The 16,870-nt window shown below is 35.2% G+C and overlaps 1 pseudogene; it reads right to left on the bottom strand.

Annotated features, from left to right (window-relative positions):
• Window positions 1-3,742: 3,742 nt before the first annotated feature.
• On the bottom strand, window positions 3,743-16,630 carry LOC109123508 (uncharacterized; annotated as a pseudogene).
• Window positions 16,631-16,870: the final 240 nt, after the last annotated feature.

Consider the following 16,870-nt stretch of genomic DNA (forward strand, 5'->3'; position numbering starts at 1 on the left):
GGCACTAAAGACATGACCTTCAACTAAATCAAGCTTCAAATAAAAGTTATTTCCATTCATTTTAATTTTTCCTATCTCTGTTCCATGTACATCAGTGATAAAACAAAAATTTTCTTTAAAAGAGACTGCATATCCATTTCTTAGCATTTGTGTAACACTAAGAAGATTTTGATCTAGTTTTGGAATGTAAAGAACATTAGTGACAATTTTTGTACCTCTCTTGGTGTTGATAGCAATTGTCCATTTTCCTTTGGCCTGCACAACTTCACCATTTCCCAACTTGACCGTTGCTTGAATTGATTTATCAATGGAGGTAAAAATTGATAGATGTTTGGTCATGTGACTGGTGCAGCCATTGTCAATGAGCCAAGTATTCAGTTCATGAGAACTGAGTACTTGTGATGCCATAAATAAATGCTTATCATCTTTTTTGTCTTCTTCAATCACATTTGCATGTTGTTGTGTTTGCTGTTGAGATTGTTTTTTCTTGGCTCTACAATACTTCTCACTGTGGCCACATTTATTACAGAAATTACAATTAAAAAGGGATTTACCTTTGTACCAACAATCTTTCTCAACATGGTTGGTTCTGCTGCAATGAGAGCAAGGCGAAAAGTTTCATTTTCTTGAAGATCCTTCAGCTTTCCCTTTGTTGTTCTTGAAGAACTTCTTTCCTTTTAGGTTTCCAGAACTCTTTCCCTTATGATTTGCTCAAAAAGCACCTTCAGTAGCTTCAACACCTTTCATTAAGACCCTTTGCTCCTGCGCATGAAGCTTGCTGGTTAATTCTGCAATTGTGAGACTTTGCAAGTCACAAGACTCTTCAATTGTAGAGATCTTGGCTTCAAACTTTTAAGGCACTGAAACCATGATCTTTTCTACCACCTTTTGATCTGTAAATGCCTCACCAAGAAGCCTCATTTGGTTTACAACATCCATTAACTTGCTAGAATAATCTTTCACAGATTCATTGTCTTTCATCTTCATCAATTCAAACTCTCTCTTCAATGTGAGGAGCCTGACATTTTTTACTGTCACTACCATCAAATTCACCTTGGAGTTTGTCTCATACCAGTTTAGGTGTTTCCAAGTCCATGATTTTGGTGAAGATGTGGTCTACAAGTCCTGAATGTAGGCAGGTGATGGCTTTGTCTTTCTTAAGTTTTTCCTCCTCATATGCTTTCATCTGAGCAACTGTAGGATTTGCTCCCAATGGTGGTGGATCAGCTTCAAACATCACAACATTCCACAAACCTTGAGACCTTAAGCAAAACCTCATCTTGACAACCCAAATGTGATAGTGTTCACCATTAAACACTGGAATAACAGAGGAAGTACTGCTGGAAGTAGACATGTTTGCACCACAACTGCCTGAAAAAAATAAATCACTCAACCTCACTGTGTTTAGCACTCAAAACACTCAAAGAAACTTTGCCTCACAACTCGTAGGAACAAGGCTCTGATACCACTGTCAGAATCTGTAAAATAACTAGAATTTGCAGAGAAAAAATAAATAATTTGAGAGTTAAGAATTGAAGGAAGGCACACATCTATTTCACAAATGAGAATGCCTATTTATAGGCTTACAACCAGACAGAAATTGCAAAAAAATCTCAGCTACTTTCACATTTTATTGGCACTACTTCTACTAACTGAAAACAGAAAATTATGGAGCAAGAATTTGAAACAATAACAAACTTTAGAGGCAAATTCTCATGAGTTCTAACATGGCATATGGGTTTTGGGTTTTTCAATTGAGGGAAGCCTATCATAGCATTTAAAAATGGATCCCCATAGTGGCCAACACCATAGGATGATAATTCATCATGGTTCTTAATCATGATCTTTATTAAATAGATCAAACCCAAGTACGATACAGATAATAATCGTATTAGAAAAACATAAATTCATCTAATTATTTAATAAACAATAAGTCGTATAATTCATTTAATTAATCTAATAATCATACAGAATTAGGTCTTATACAAATCTACACGATTAATTTCTTAATCTAATATGTTTATAATTCAATTAATTTATTTATTTAAAATCAATTTTTAAATAAATCAAATATAAGTTAAATGAGTTAGGGTTAATCATATTAATCAGTATGATTATCAAGTTGGTCAATTAGGATCAAAATTGTGTTTGACTAATTTATTTAAAAATAACTTATTTATTAAATGAGTTATACATATTAACATAAATTTAATCCTTAAACCCACAAAAAATAAATTGAATTTGAGTCATGTTAACGAAATATATTACACTTTTGACACTCGTAGTCTACGTAAAGAAAAGATGTTGCATCTTGCCATTAGCTAAGCTTAGAGCATCCAACAACTGACTATAAGGGTCCATATCTTAGGCTAAATTGAATGAAAGCATTATATTATACAAAACCCCCTATGCTGATGATGGTGCAAACACCAAATTTGATTTCCCAAAGTTGTATAATAATGTATTAGTTGTGTCTGTTGTGCGGAAGTTAGGTACAACTTAGTGACAAGTGTGTATGGGGCTTGGAATCTAGTGAGAATCCATTGGATAGGAGTACAAAATGTCGGCCATGAGCATGATCTAGCCATCCACATTTCTCTGTGTCAGAGGGGTCAGGACCATGGAAGAAAATATCAAAATATATTACTGATATAGTATTGGAGGTTATAAAAACGATATTTGATGAAAAAAATATTATTCTGACAAAATTATTTTAAGGAGTATCGATATATTTGTGATTACTGATATTTTTATCTTTGGTCAAATTAGTTTTTGAATTCACCCATGCATGACATTTGAGATTCAGCTTAAAAGTTGGATCAACCCACCTGATCACCTAAGCTTATAGAATAGTTACAATGAAAAAAATATAGTTATATGACATGGAAACACTTGAGTCTTCATTGATTTCCTTTTCAGATTGAAAACTATTAGAAAAATTGATTCAATTGTCATGAAATTGGTATCCACAAAACCAAAGAAACACCCTAAAACTAGTCCAAAATCTTATCTAACCCACATAAATTACAGAAAATTATCTTAACAGCAACCAAATTCCTAAGTCTTTGCACAAAATCCTATCCAAGAGAGATCTTTTAGATTTCTTATCCACTCTGGATTGACTGGTAGAGACTTTTAAACCAGGGTTGTGCCACAAGCTCATGAACAAATAAAATTGGACAAAGAATTGAATGAGTGGATAAACATCATTGTCAATGTTTCTACTTGAGCGAGAAATACGTTAGATTTCTACACTTCTAAATAGTTGCCTTGAGTGATTCCTTGGTCCCACAGTATTTGCTTCCCCCTTTCCTCGTGGTTTGGGAAAAGGACATCCACACGGTTTGGTGTAGGAACCACCCTTTCCTTTGCTATCCATGATTATTTTTCTTTCCAATAATAAGGAAAACATTCATCAAGGCCCCATGTGAAAACTATTATTGGTGACTGTAGGAATAGAGCTATTCAATTTTTCCAATATACAGGACATTGGATGGATACTGATAACAAAAAAGAATTACATTAAAATGTATAAGCGATGTATTATAATTCATTTTCTCATCTATTTTCATGTTTTGATTATTTTAACGAGATGGGATGAAATTAAATATGATTTTAACAGAAGTGAAACTTGTCTCGTAAATAGGATTCCATGTTGATTTCAACAGAAGTATGTGGAAGGATATCGTGGTTAATTTATTTATTTTTTCATTTTCATTTCTATTATTTTTAAATATTGAAATAACAACAAATACTCATTTCAAATTTATATTGCTAGATGCATACAAATATAAGAACTGAAGCACCAAATTCACTCCTATTCTAAGAGGAATAAGAACATTGATTTTCATTCCCTACAGTCAAGTACCGAACATGGCCTAAAACGTAAGGGTTCATGGGAGATCCTTCTCGCCTATCGACCTTCTTCTATGGTGGCTAGGAACTCACTATTCAAGGATGCTTCTGGTTTGCTTGAAGAAGAAGCTGAGCTGGAAAGGTCTCTCCTTACGACAAAAGCTGGTTGTTTAGGAACTGGGAGTGTGGCAGTGTCACTGCTGAGCATTACAACTGCAACTGCCATGGTGGGACGGTCACTTGGGTCTTCTTGCACACACAACAGCCCAACATTCACGCACCTCAGAAATTCATTTGTTTTACATGTTTCACTTAGTGTCTGGTCCATCAACTCCAACACCCTGTCTTCCTTCCACAGCTTCCATGCCTGGGAAAGTTTGGACGTACAAGGGTTTCATGGCATATATATAGAATGTCCAAAGGATCAATGCAAATGAGAAATTCAAAGCACTTACATGGGCTAGAAGGCTCAGATTCCGGTCAGACTGATAAGATCTGGTGTTCCTCTTCCCGCTGATGATCTCAAGTACCACAACACCAAAGCTAAAGACATCAGACTTTTCTGAGAAAAACCCATCCAATGCATACTCTGGAGACATATAGCCACTGCATTGAACCAGTTAAAAACACTACTCAGTTAATTGGGGATGCAATCATGCAACTACTTGCATTTTACCATACACAATATGCAGTACTTACTAAGTTCCAACTACTCTGTTTGTGCTTGCTTCTACTTGCTTACTCTCAAAAATCCTTGCCAAGCCAAAGTCTGAAATTTTGGGATTCATCTCGTCATCAAGTAGAATGTTGCTTGTTTTCAAGTCTCTATGGATAATCTTCAATCTTGAATCTTGGTGAAGATAAAGTAGCCCTCGAGCAATTCCCAAAATGATATCAAATCGCTTCTCCCAGTTCAGTAACAGGCATAGAGTTTGATCTTGCAATGTTCCCATTGGAAAGCACGACTTCAGCATGTACACGTTGTAATATGGGAGAAAAAAAAAGGAACTTTTAGGCAGGTTAGAGGCAAACCAAATATGAAGGAGTCTAAGCTTTTGTTGGGCATGTATTCATAGAGTAAAATCTTCTCATCTCCTTCAATACAATAGCCCAAAAGTCTAACCAAATTTCGATGCTGAAGTTTGGCAATTAACACAACCTCGTTCTTAAATTCCTGTAAGCCTTGTCCCGAAGCTCTTGAGAGTCTCTTTACTGCAATTTCTCGCCCTTCAGGAAACTTTCCCTAGATGCCATAGCGCATGGTATTAGACAGACAAACCAGAAACCTTGAAATGAGACTAATGTGGAAATTAAGGACTATTACTTTGTAAACTGGCCCAAAGCCCCCCTGTCCAAGCTTATTTGCATCTGAAAAGTGATCTGTAGCAGCCAGTATGTCTTCTAAGTCGAAAAATGGTACGTCAATGCCTTTCTTATCATCTTCTTTGAATTGCTCAGAGTCTATTAAGTCTTTCACACGGCTCTCGCTATGATACAAGTGAAGCCCTGGATTTGTTCTGTTTTCTGAATTCAGAAACAAGACTACATTATGAAGAAGTCCCCTAAAAATATTATCAATTCTGCCAATCAACACGAAACAAAAAAAGACCAGAACTTAAACGGTGGCGCAAATAGCACAAAGATTACCTTGCCCTTTGGAGATGGTTCTTTTTCGAAAATAAGCAATACAACCAATGATGCATAGAAGTCCAACTACTACAACAGCAGTTACTATGCCTACCACAACTACCAGAGCCGAGGATGATGATGATGACTTCTGGTTTGCAGGTGTTGGAGCCTCCGCAAGATTGCCACCATCTGAAACAAAGAAAGACCACTCTCATTCATGGAGAAGGCAGCGCATCTGCCATTACTAATCACTGTGTCTTTCAATGCAATTTAGCAATATGCTTGCTGAAAAGCATCCTCACCTTGTGTACAATTTAAACTGGAGCTGTTCCATTTGAAGTTTTGATTACAAAAACACCTTCTCGTTCTATTTTGCGTTCTGCAACTCGAATTTGGCCAGTCCTTGCAGTCTGTTGCTGAGTTACAAACCGGCTCTGGTGGTGGATCCCAACTTATTTCAATTTCATACTGACCTTTCATAGGCATGCTGGAGCTAGAATTTCCTGTGTCAGCATTGCACCAGCTAGTTATCCTGAAAGGTGGATTGAGCTGCAGTATCTTCGTGTCTTGTGAATTTCGTGCTTCGCAGTTATCAATATCATTCACTTGGATGAGAAACTTCGATCTCTCTGGAGTGATGCTGGTTACTCGGTAGCTGCCATTAGGTAAGGCGAACCAGACTTGGTCTGTGGCCTTGTCACATCTGAAACTGAAGTACATGGGATCACCACAGTTTGGTCCAGTGCTTAGTGGATAGGGGATCAAGTTTGTGCCACAAGTTTCACAATTTCTTACTGTTGATTCTGCAGAATTAGAATGAATTTCAAGATTTTCCTCATTAACAATCAATTAAATTCAGAAGTAGAAGGGGGCAAGCAGAGAGGATACCTATATCTGATTTGGCGACACGGAGAGAAAGATTATAGCCATCTGTGTTATACTCCTGAAGACTACCGAGATCTTCAGACCAAACCAGCACTTGGGAGGGGTGCTAGCACGGCCCCTTCGTATCGTTCCAACTCCAGCATAAGCTTGACAGCGACAGGTCTTAAGGCACTCTCTTCTGCATTCACTTTCATCCTTATCCGAAAACTCAATGTCATACTTTCTTACTTTAATCATCTTCAAGATCAAGAATGTGTCCCCACAGAGGGTTGTCTTTTTAGAACACCCACCTGAAAAATCTCCATTAGTCCATCTCTCCAGCGAGTTAGGCTCGAATCCAGGCAAACATTTGCACATAAATGCATTGTTAACATTGCAAGAACCGAAATTCCCACAAGCATTCAACACACTGCATCGGTCTTGCGGCGCCCACCAGAATGCAGACCACTCCTCCGTATAATTATCCCAAACTAGATATCTTATTTCCCCGGTGAAATTCATCACCAACCGTGTATAAGAACTGCGGACAAATTCAGACCCAGTTGGTTTTCGGGTCTTGCTAAAATTGGATAAGAGCTCGGCTGCTGCAGAACTCATTCCTTCTGATTCCTCACTTCTCCAATATTTAACAATTGAATCTTCAAATATGATATACTGATCTTTATCATCATCTTGCTTGAAAGTATAGCTTCCAGGTGCAGGGTCAACGGGGCTTACCCATGAAGTCAATGTTAAGTTTCCCTCCATAATCATCCCAGGAAGAAAAGTATCAGTTGGGTTCTTGAAACTCTCCCAAAGAATCTTCCCAGATCTGTTGTCCCTTAAAACAAAGTTCCCAGAATCCATGACCTTGGCCACCCTACCCATGGAAGATGAGCTTCCAAGATTAGTAAACCAGTAAGCTGCTCCACTTTCATTCACTAGCTTGAGGTTACCGTCATCTGCAATGGCAAGAGCTCCAACACTGTCGTCAGGAAGGGGGTTGTCTCTATTGGCTACCCATACAACTGTTCTCTCCTTCAACCCGTAGTACCATATGCCAATGTATTTTCCATTGTTGAACCCTCCCTTGGGAATAAAGAAGCCCAATTCAAAAGTTTGATTGGCTGAAACAAGAGTTCCTCTACCATCATCAATAAGCAAATTGTCTGGTGTGATGGTATCTCTAGCAGAGCAGCACAGGATAGAACACAAGAAGAAAAAGATTGCATGTCGCATTGAATTGCAGAGACTGAAACCATTAATTTTCATCTAGTCCTTTGCAGGATAGAACCCAAGAAGAAAAAGATTGCAGACAGCATATGAGTTGCAGAGACTGAAACCATTAATTTTCATCTAGTCCTGTTGCCCACCATTTTTTTTAATGGTAAGAGTATGAAAAGTTTGGTGGCAGAGTTGAGTGTGGGGTTGCTGCTGCTGTAACGCACTCTCAATATTATCATAAATAAATAAATAAAGATTATTAAAAAAAAAAAAAAAACCTCCATTGTATCTAGGTTGACATCTTATTATGGGAAAAGAAAGAAAGGAAAAAAAAGCAATGCAGAATTAAATTAAAAAAAAATCCAAAAAATTAAAAGTGAAATGGAAATTCTGCCCTCCCTAAAAATATAAATTTAGTTTTAATTCTTTTTTTAATTAAAAAAACAATAATGATAATTAAACATTATTAATAAAAAATAATACTTACCTTTGAGTATTAATGATATATTAAGATTTAATTAAAATTTAAAAATATATTTTATGTTAATACCTATTTCTTCCCTTTTTATCCTATCTTTATCTTTTTTTTAGTGGAACCATTGTTCCAATTTATTTTGCATTAATTCAAATTATATGAGCTTTTTTGTTTTATAATAAACCCTTCAATGAAATTGACTTTTTAAAATTTTGTATTTGATGGTTTATAAGCTTTAATTTAATGGTGGGTTATCTATAGTTTTAATCTTAATATTTAAAAAAAAATATTTTTAAAATTTGTGACATTTAATTAAATAATAAATTTTGCTTTCTTTAGTTTTTGATGATTTACTCTTATTGAATTGTTTATATGAAGTGATAGCTTATGTTTTATTTTAATTATAAAGCTGATGCACCTTAATAAAATATTTTGACTATAAATAATATCGGTAAAGATCTCTACACATATTGTGTAATATATTTGATGAAGACCTCTACATATATTGTCTACTTTTGAGTCCATTAGCTTTTATATTCCTACTTATAACATTGTTTACATATTCCAAATAGCTAATGGGTGGTCATCCTCATGTTTTCAATTAGGAATTAGTTTTAATATCACTTAACCCAACTCATGTAACCTTATTTTCTTTAAACCCATTAATCCTCGCAACTTTAAACCCTAACAACAAATGGGCCACCCTTAAAGTACTAAAAATTTCTTATTCAAATGATATGAAATATTATATTCGATCATTTATATAGACACATTGTTCTCATCATGACCCATAGGGTTTATGGATAGTCAAAACTCTACATATTTTTTATTAGGGATTAGCACAACCTACTAGACTTCTTGATTTTACGTATACTAAATGCATCACTCTTCTAAGTATTACGAATTCTCATATGAGAATTTGAAAAAGGGAAAAGTGGGTTTTTCCTCACTAATTTAAAGATATATAGAAAAAAAAACCTCAAATTTTATAAATAAGTTTTATCTTTATCAATTTAAAAATATTTTAAAATACATACACTTTTACATAAATCAGATAATTATTTTTTGAAATAGCACTTTACTTGATAATATAAAATAAAATTATCAAAAAATATTTATCATTTTAAGTTAATAAAAGTACATTGCAAACAAATATATTATAAATTTTTATTATATAATATAAGGTACAAATCATTATGGAAAAATTCAGTATATTCCTCAAGTGATAAATAATTTTTTTGCTAATTCTCTAGCTAATAATGATTTTATATTTTATATTATATAAATCCCTTCATCTTCTTACCTTTTTTTAAAAAAAATAAAATTGAATAAAATTTTTGTTGATTTACATCAACAATAAAATAAGAAACTTAAAAAAAAAAACCTAAAAGTTAAAATATAAAAATAAAATATTGACTTTCAATTGGCGTACACTAGTTAAAAATCTAGATATAATGGAAGGCAATATTTTCTTTTATTTTATTTTATTTTAAATTTTTAAGTATTTTAGTTTTAATTGTATTTTTAAAATTTTAAATTTCTTATTTTATTGTTCCTAAGGATGTTTGTTTCTAGAGAGAGAAAAAAAATCTTAAATCAAGTCTCACAATTAACAGAACTAAAAGAAAAATTAGTTTTTTACAATTAAATATTTATGTATCTACTTGTTAATTGGTATTATTAACATAGTAAGTGCAAGTAAAATGTTATTTCAGAAAATAATTATCTGACTTAAAAAAATATATGTATTTTAAAATATTTTTAAATGGAAGAAGATAAAATTGATTTATAAAATTTGGGGGTTTTCTTTTCTATATTTTTTTTTCAAACTAGTGACTTATAATCCACTTTTCCCAAATCAACACATTTACACCGATTAAAATAATGATATAAATAACATTTTTTTTCTTAACTTTCATGTTTTATTAAGATATCATGTTTTGTACCTAAAAAGAAAAGAATGACAAAGAAAATAATTTTCTCACATGTAATAGAAAAAGAAAAATAGTAAGGAAATGATGAGAGAAAATTTAAAAGATTTTCTTTTCCATTTTCATTAGATAAAAGCATGAAAAATTTAGGAAAAAAAATATATACTACTCAATAATTCAATTTTCTAGAAACCAAATATAGTCTAATATTGCTCTACGTTCAAAGTCAATTTTCAACAATGAATTCTCCTCTTACAGTACTTCTTCTTAACTCGATTGTGACAAGTGTTGTCATATGAATTTTCTTCCCTCAATCTACCTACTGTGAAATGTAATGTAAAAAAAAAGAAAAAGTACTCCTAATCGAATAATGAGTAATCACTAGAGACTTTGGAGTGTAGCATGCATCCTATTCTTTAATTATTGTCTCTCAAACCAGTCTTAACATTTTTATTCATTGAATTAAATTATTAAATATACAAATTATTGACTGGTGTCTAAGTTTTTTCTTTCTTCAATTTCTAGCTTTAAGTTCCCAAATGAAAAAAAAAAATTGTCAAGATCTTGATTAGAAAAACCTATTGTTTAATTGGAAATAAAGTGGACTCAGTCTCCTTTCTTGTTGATACATTGCTTTCATCTCTTTTCCTTCTGGCTGGCTACTATGCTTCCCGCTCTCTTCCCAAGCCTAAAAGAAGGATAACATTTTGTTTGTTCCTCCGCCCCCCCTATGAATACATGTCACTGGCTATGATCATGATGATGTTCATTTTTTAAAACAAAGAAAAATGAAAAATATGAGCATCAACCAATAAATTTTAGTACCCTTTCTCCAACTTGGAGGAGTTCCAAATGGGTAATTTTTTTATATTTTTGTTATAATTTTTATGTTTTTTATTTTAAATAAACAAGACAATCCATTTTTCTTCTGAACATTTTTTCTTTTCCCCTTTAGCCCTAATGGCAGTCCACTTCAAATATTTTTGTGCCCAAAGGGTCAAAACTAAGGAAAGATTCAAGAAAAAATTAGGAGAATTAAAAATCAAAGCCCAAAAAGGGTTCCAGCAAGTGGATGATTTTTCTCAGTCAACTACTGCAATTTGGGTCTTCCTTCCTCTACTTCCTATTTTATTTCCCATAGGTAGGTTAGGCACATTGACATCTTTTTATCCATTTCTGTTTGCTTTTGTGCTTTTTTGGGAAATCATAATCTGATGTAGATCCTGATGGAACAGGTTTCTATAGAAAAATCAACAAGGGCTTTTTTTTTTTTACTTTTAGTTAGATTCTGTTATCTCATGGGTATGGCATGGAAGAATTGATCCTTCACTCAAAATTGAGAGGAAAAAAAATAGATGTTTATTTATTTTTGTATTATAGCTCCTTTACACATGTCACAATCCCATTTGCCTTAATTCGTAGGCATGACATCCAAAAGTACTTTTCAGTACCATAATTTGATGGAAAAAGTGGGTTTTGACTCGTTAAGGAAAATTCTATATTACCTCATGGGTATGGCATGGATGAATTGACCATTCAATGAAAATTAAGGGGAAAAAATAGATGTTTATTTATTTTTGTGTTATAGCTCCTTTACATATGTCACAATCTCATTTATATTAATTTGTTGGCATGGCATCCGAAAATAATTTTCGATACCATAATTTAATGAGAAAATAAGTTTTGATTCACTAATATGAAATATATAGATAAAAAAAAATCTTAATTTTTCAAAATCAATATTATCTTCATTTATTTAAAAATCAACAAGGGGTTTTTTTTATTTAATTTATAGGAATATTCTATGTTACCTCATTGGTATGGCATGGAAGAATTGACCATTCATTGAAAATTAAGGGAAAAAATAGATATTTATTTATTTTTGTATTATAGCTCCTTCACACATGTCACAAACCTATCTATGTTAGTAGTACATGTGATGCTTGCAAATAAACACAAATAGGAGAAGGTGCAGAGTTAGCATCACATGTTCATGTATTACAATATGATTGGTTCTTTCTCTTTCCTCCATAAAATTCTCTTATATAGTTGACTGGTTCTTTCTCATATATGGTTGTAGATATGATTTGATCAAACCGCATTAAAACCCGGGTAACTTAGTTTGCTTTATTTATGTTATTCTGTTCAATCTGGCATTATAGTTTTTTATCTTGCAAGGATTCCATTGAAAAACATAACTGAAAGGGCTTTTAAGATTTGGAGTATAAATATAGTTTCCAATATCTTCCAATATATGTTGTGGGCTCAGAAAGAAGTCCTCCCAATTGTACTGAAAAATCAGTGCATTTATGCTGCAATTTGTTAATATAGTTCAGTCAGAAACAGAGCAGATAAACAGATATAACAACAAAATCCTGGGAGTTGGACAATTTATTAGCAGCCTTCACCATGTACAGGATCCCATAGAGACGTCCAAAACAGAGCATCAAATGGGAACTCCTCCTGGACTATCAACCTTCTTCTATGGTAGCTAGGATTTCACTGTTCCAGGATGCTTCAGGTTTGCTAGAAGAAGAAGCTGTCCTAGAAAGGTCTCTTTTTATGACAAATGCCGGTTGTTTAGGAACCGGCATTGTTGCAATGTCACTACTGAGCATTACAACTGCAACTGCTATGGTGGGTCGGTCACTTGGGTCTTCTTGCACACACAACAACCCAACATTCACACACCTCAAAAATTCTTTTGTGTTGCATGTTTCGCTTAGTGTCTGGTCCATCAGCTCCAACACCTTGTCTTCTTTCAATAGCTTCCATGCCTGGGACAGTTTGAGAATAGAAAGTTAAGTATGGTATGGTATATCGTTGAGAACGACTAAAAGATCAATGCAAATGAGAGATTCAAAGCCCTCACTTGACCCAGAAGGCTCAGTGTTTGGTCAGACTGATAAAAGCGAGTGTTCCTCTTCCCACTGATGATCTCAAGCACCATAACACCAAAGCTAAAGACATCAGACTTCTCTGAGAAAAACCCATCCAATGCATACTCTGGAGACATATAGCCACTGCATTGAACCAGTTAAAAGCACTACTCTGTTAATTGGGGATGCGATCATGCAACTGCTTGCTTTTTTCAGTACACAATATGCAATACTTACTAAGTTCCAACTACTCTGTTTGTGCTTGCCTCTACTTGCTTACTGTAAAAAATCCTCGCCAAGCCAAAGTCTGAAATTTTGGGATTCATCTCATCATCAAGTAGAATGTTGCTTGTTTTCAAGTCCCTATGAATAATCTTCAGTCTTGAATCTTGGTGAAGATACAGCAGCCCTCGAGCAATTCCCATAATGATGTCAAACCGCTTCTCCCAGTTCAGTAACTTGCATAGGGTTCGATCTTGCAAGGTTCCCATTGGAAAGCATTACTTCAGATATGTATACAAGAATGTATATGTTACATGAAAAATAAAAGGGCTTTAAGGCAGGTTTAGAGACAAACCAAATATGAAGGAATCTAAGCTTTTGTTGGGCATATATTCATAGAGTAAAATCTTCTCATCACCTTCAACACAATAGCCCAAAAGTCTAACCAGATTCCGATGCTGAAGTTTGGCAATTAACACAACCTCATTCTTAAATTCCTGTAGGCCTTGTCCTGAAGCTCTAGAGAGTCTCTTAACCGCAATTTCTCGCCCCTCTGGAAACTTGCCCTGGAAGCCACAGTGCATATGCATTGGGCATATGTTAGAACTTGGTGACTTGAATTCTATTTGGTTCGATTCCAGAAGCTCGCGATGCGACATAGGTAGTAAAGCTAAAATTATGAATTTTTTTTTTGGTCTATGGTAGTAACAGAGGGATCGGACCTATTACTCTTTCATGTATATATATATATATATATATATACATGCGGTGATATATAGTTTTCAATGTTATGATGATTATGTTTTTGCTATAGTCGTCCGTATCTCTTTCCTCTTGTACTAATTTTTGACATAGTAAAATTTCTTCTCTTTGTGGTCTTTCTTATCTAGGGTTTTCCACACAAATCTATGTGTTCTTATCCTGTTTTATTCCTTATTGCATATTCTCATTATTTTGTAACAGCATTGATGATGAGAAATCAGTTGAAAATGAGAGGAACATGGAAGTTAAGAACAATTACCTTGTAAACTGGACCAAAACCCCCTTGTCCAAGCTTATTTGCATCTGAAAAGTTATCTGTAGCAGCCAGTATGTCTTCTAAGTCGAAAAACGGTACATCAATGCCTTTCTTATCCTCTTCTTTGAATTGCTCTGAGTCTATTAAGTGTTTCACATGACTCTCACTATCATATAAGTGAAGCACTTGATTTGCTCTGTTCTCTGAACTCAAAAAAAAAACAGAAAATATTGTATAGAAGACCCTGAAATATTCTCAATTCAGCCAAGCACAAGTCGAAAAGAAAAGACCAGAAGTTATAGGCTAGTGCATATGGCACAAAGATTACCTTTCCTTTTGGTGATGGTTCTTTTGCGCAAACAAGCAATATAACCAATGATGCCTAAAACCGCAACTAGAACGACAGCAATTGTTATGCCTACCACAACCACTGGAGATGACGACGATGACTTCTGATCAGCAGGCTTTGTACCCTCTGCAGGATTGACACCTGAAACAAAGAAGGAACTGAATTGAACTTCTCTCACCTACCCAGAAGGCAAATTTAGTAAGATACTTGGTGAACAGAATCCTCACCTTGTGTACAATTTAAACTTGAGCTATTCCATTTGAAGTTTTCATTGCAAAAGCACCTTCTCGTTCCATCTCGCGTTCCGCAGGTTGAATTTGGCCAGTCCTTGCAATCTGCTGATGAGGTACACACCGGCTCCAATGGTGGATCCCAACTGATCTCTACTTCAATACTATTTTTCAATGACATCTCAGAGCCAAAATTGTCAGTTCCAACCTCTTTGCACACATCAGTCAAGTGAAAAGGCGGGTTTAGTGGCGGAATCAGACTTCGTGAACTGCAATCCGCTTCTTTCAGTTGGATTACAAATGTTAATGTCTCTGGGTTAATGCTAGTTACTCGGTAGGGACCACCAGGTACCTTGAACTGAACCTGGGCTGTGATATTGTTACATTCAAAATTGAAGTACGTTGAATCACCACACTTTGATCCAGTGCTTAGAGGATAAGGAATCATGTTTGAGCCACAAGTTTCACAATTCCTTAATGTTGTTTCTGCAAAGACAGTAGAATACCATGTGGGCATTTCAGTTACAAATGGATTAATGCTTGTTTTTTCAAAGAAAAAATAAAATAAAAATTGAAAGGGACATACTTATATCTGAAATGGCCACACGAACGGAGAGGTTGTAGGCATCAGAGGCATACTCCTCCTGAAGATCAGTAAGGTCATCCGTCCAAATCAAGCAATATTCTAGGGCATCAGTGACACCTCTTTGTCGTTTGATATAAGTTTCAGCATAAGCTTGACATCGGCATTCTTTAAGGCAAGCCTTTCTGCAATAATCACTATCATTCGTATCTGGTATAATCACACGGTCTGGCTTTCTCACTTTCATCATCTTTAAGCTCAGGAACACGTCTTCACTGGAACTCTTCTCGCATATGGGAGACTTTCTGGTACACCCACTTGAAAACTCTTCAGTTTTCCAAATATCCGGCGAGGCGGGTTTGAACCCAGGTAAACATTTGCACATCAAAGCATTGTTAGTGTTACAACTACCGAATTTCCCACAAGCTTTTGGCACACTGCATCGATCTTGCGGTGCCCACCAGTCTGGAGATGATCTACTCGGATTCAGATAGTACCTGATTTCCCCTGAAGAACTCATCACCAACCGACTGGTATTCTTATACCTGGAGGACACTATTTCAAGGGTTCTATTGTAGAATTTTCCAGGGCTGGTTGACTTGCCGGTCTTGCTGAAGTTGGATAACAAGCTGAGTATTGCATATGGCATTTCTTTCGAGTCCTCACTGCTCCAATATGAGACAAATGAATCCTGTATGTTATACTGATCCTCATTGTCTTGATCTAGCTTGAAAGTAAAGTTTCCAGGTGCCGGGTCAACAGAACTCAGCCATGAAGTCAATATTAAGTTTTCATCCATCTTCATCCCAGGAAGAAAAGTATCTGTAGGATGATCGAAGCTCTCCCAAAGAATTATCCCTGATCTGTTGTCACTCAAAACAAGGTTCCCAGAGTCCATGAGCTTCACCACCCTCCCTGTTGATGAATATGTTGCAATATCAGAAGACCAGTGAACTGTCCCATTTGCATCCAATACCTTGAGCTCACCATCTTCTTTAATGGCAAAAACTCCAGAGGGGGTATCAGAAAGGGGAAGGGGTTTCTTTCGGTTGGCCACCCATACAACGCTTCGTGGTTTCGACTTGTAATACCATATGCCCACGAATCTTCCAATCTTGGAGCTTCCATTTGGATTAAAGAAGCCAAGTTCAAAGGTTTTGCCTGCAGAAACAACAGTTTCTCCATCATCACTAAGCCAGTCCTCCGGTGTGATGGTATCTCTAGCAGAGCAATACAGGACAGAACACAAGACGAAAAAGATGGTAGATAGCATGTGAGTTGCAGAGACAGGAACCATGAATTTTCTTCTTATCATTTTGCCTCTTTTTAGAGCTGTGTCCTCAAATCTATAGTTTTTAGTGGAGACTTTTCCTCTTGACCCTGAGTGGAGCAAAGTCACGTACTGTTCTTAGTCTTCCTCCCGCAAACCAAATAAGGGTTGTCCTTTTGTACCCACTATTTATTTTGGACCTACCTACCCTCGTTTCAGGACTTTTCTTAATAGTACGGTAATTTAAAAAAATTATGCTTAAATTATTGTAGTAGAAAAAGTTATTACAAATATATGGTAGTTTTTGCCACCTAGGAGAGAGGAGATAGGAGAGAAAAGAG

Source organism: Vitis vinifera, chromosome 12, assembly GCF_030704535.1.
Source record: "Vitis vinifera cultivar Pinot Noir 40024 chromosome 12, ASM3070453v1".
NCBI lineage: Eukaryota > Viridiplantae > Streptophyta > Magnoliopsida > Vitales > Vitaceae > Vitis > Vitis vinifera.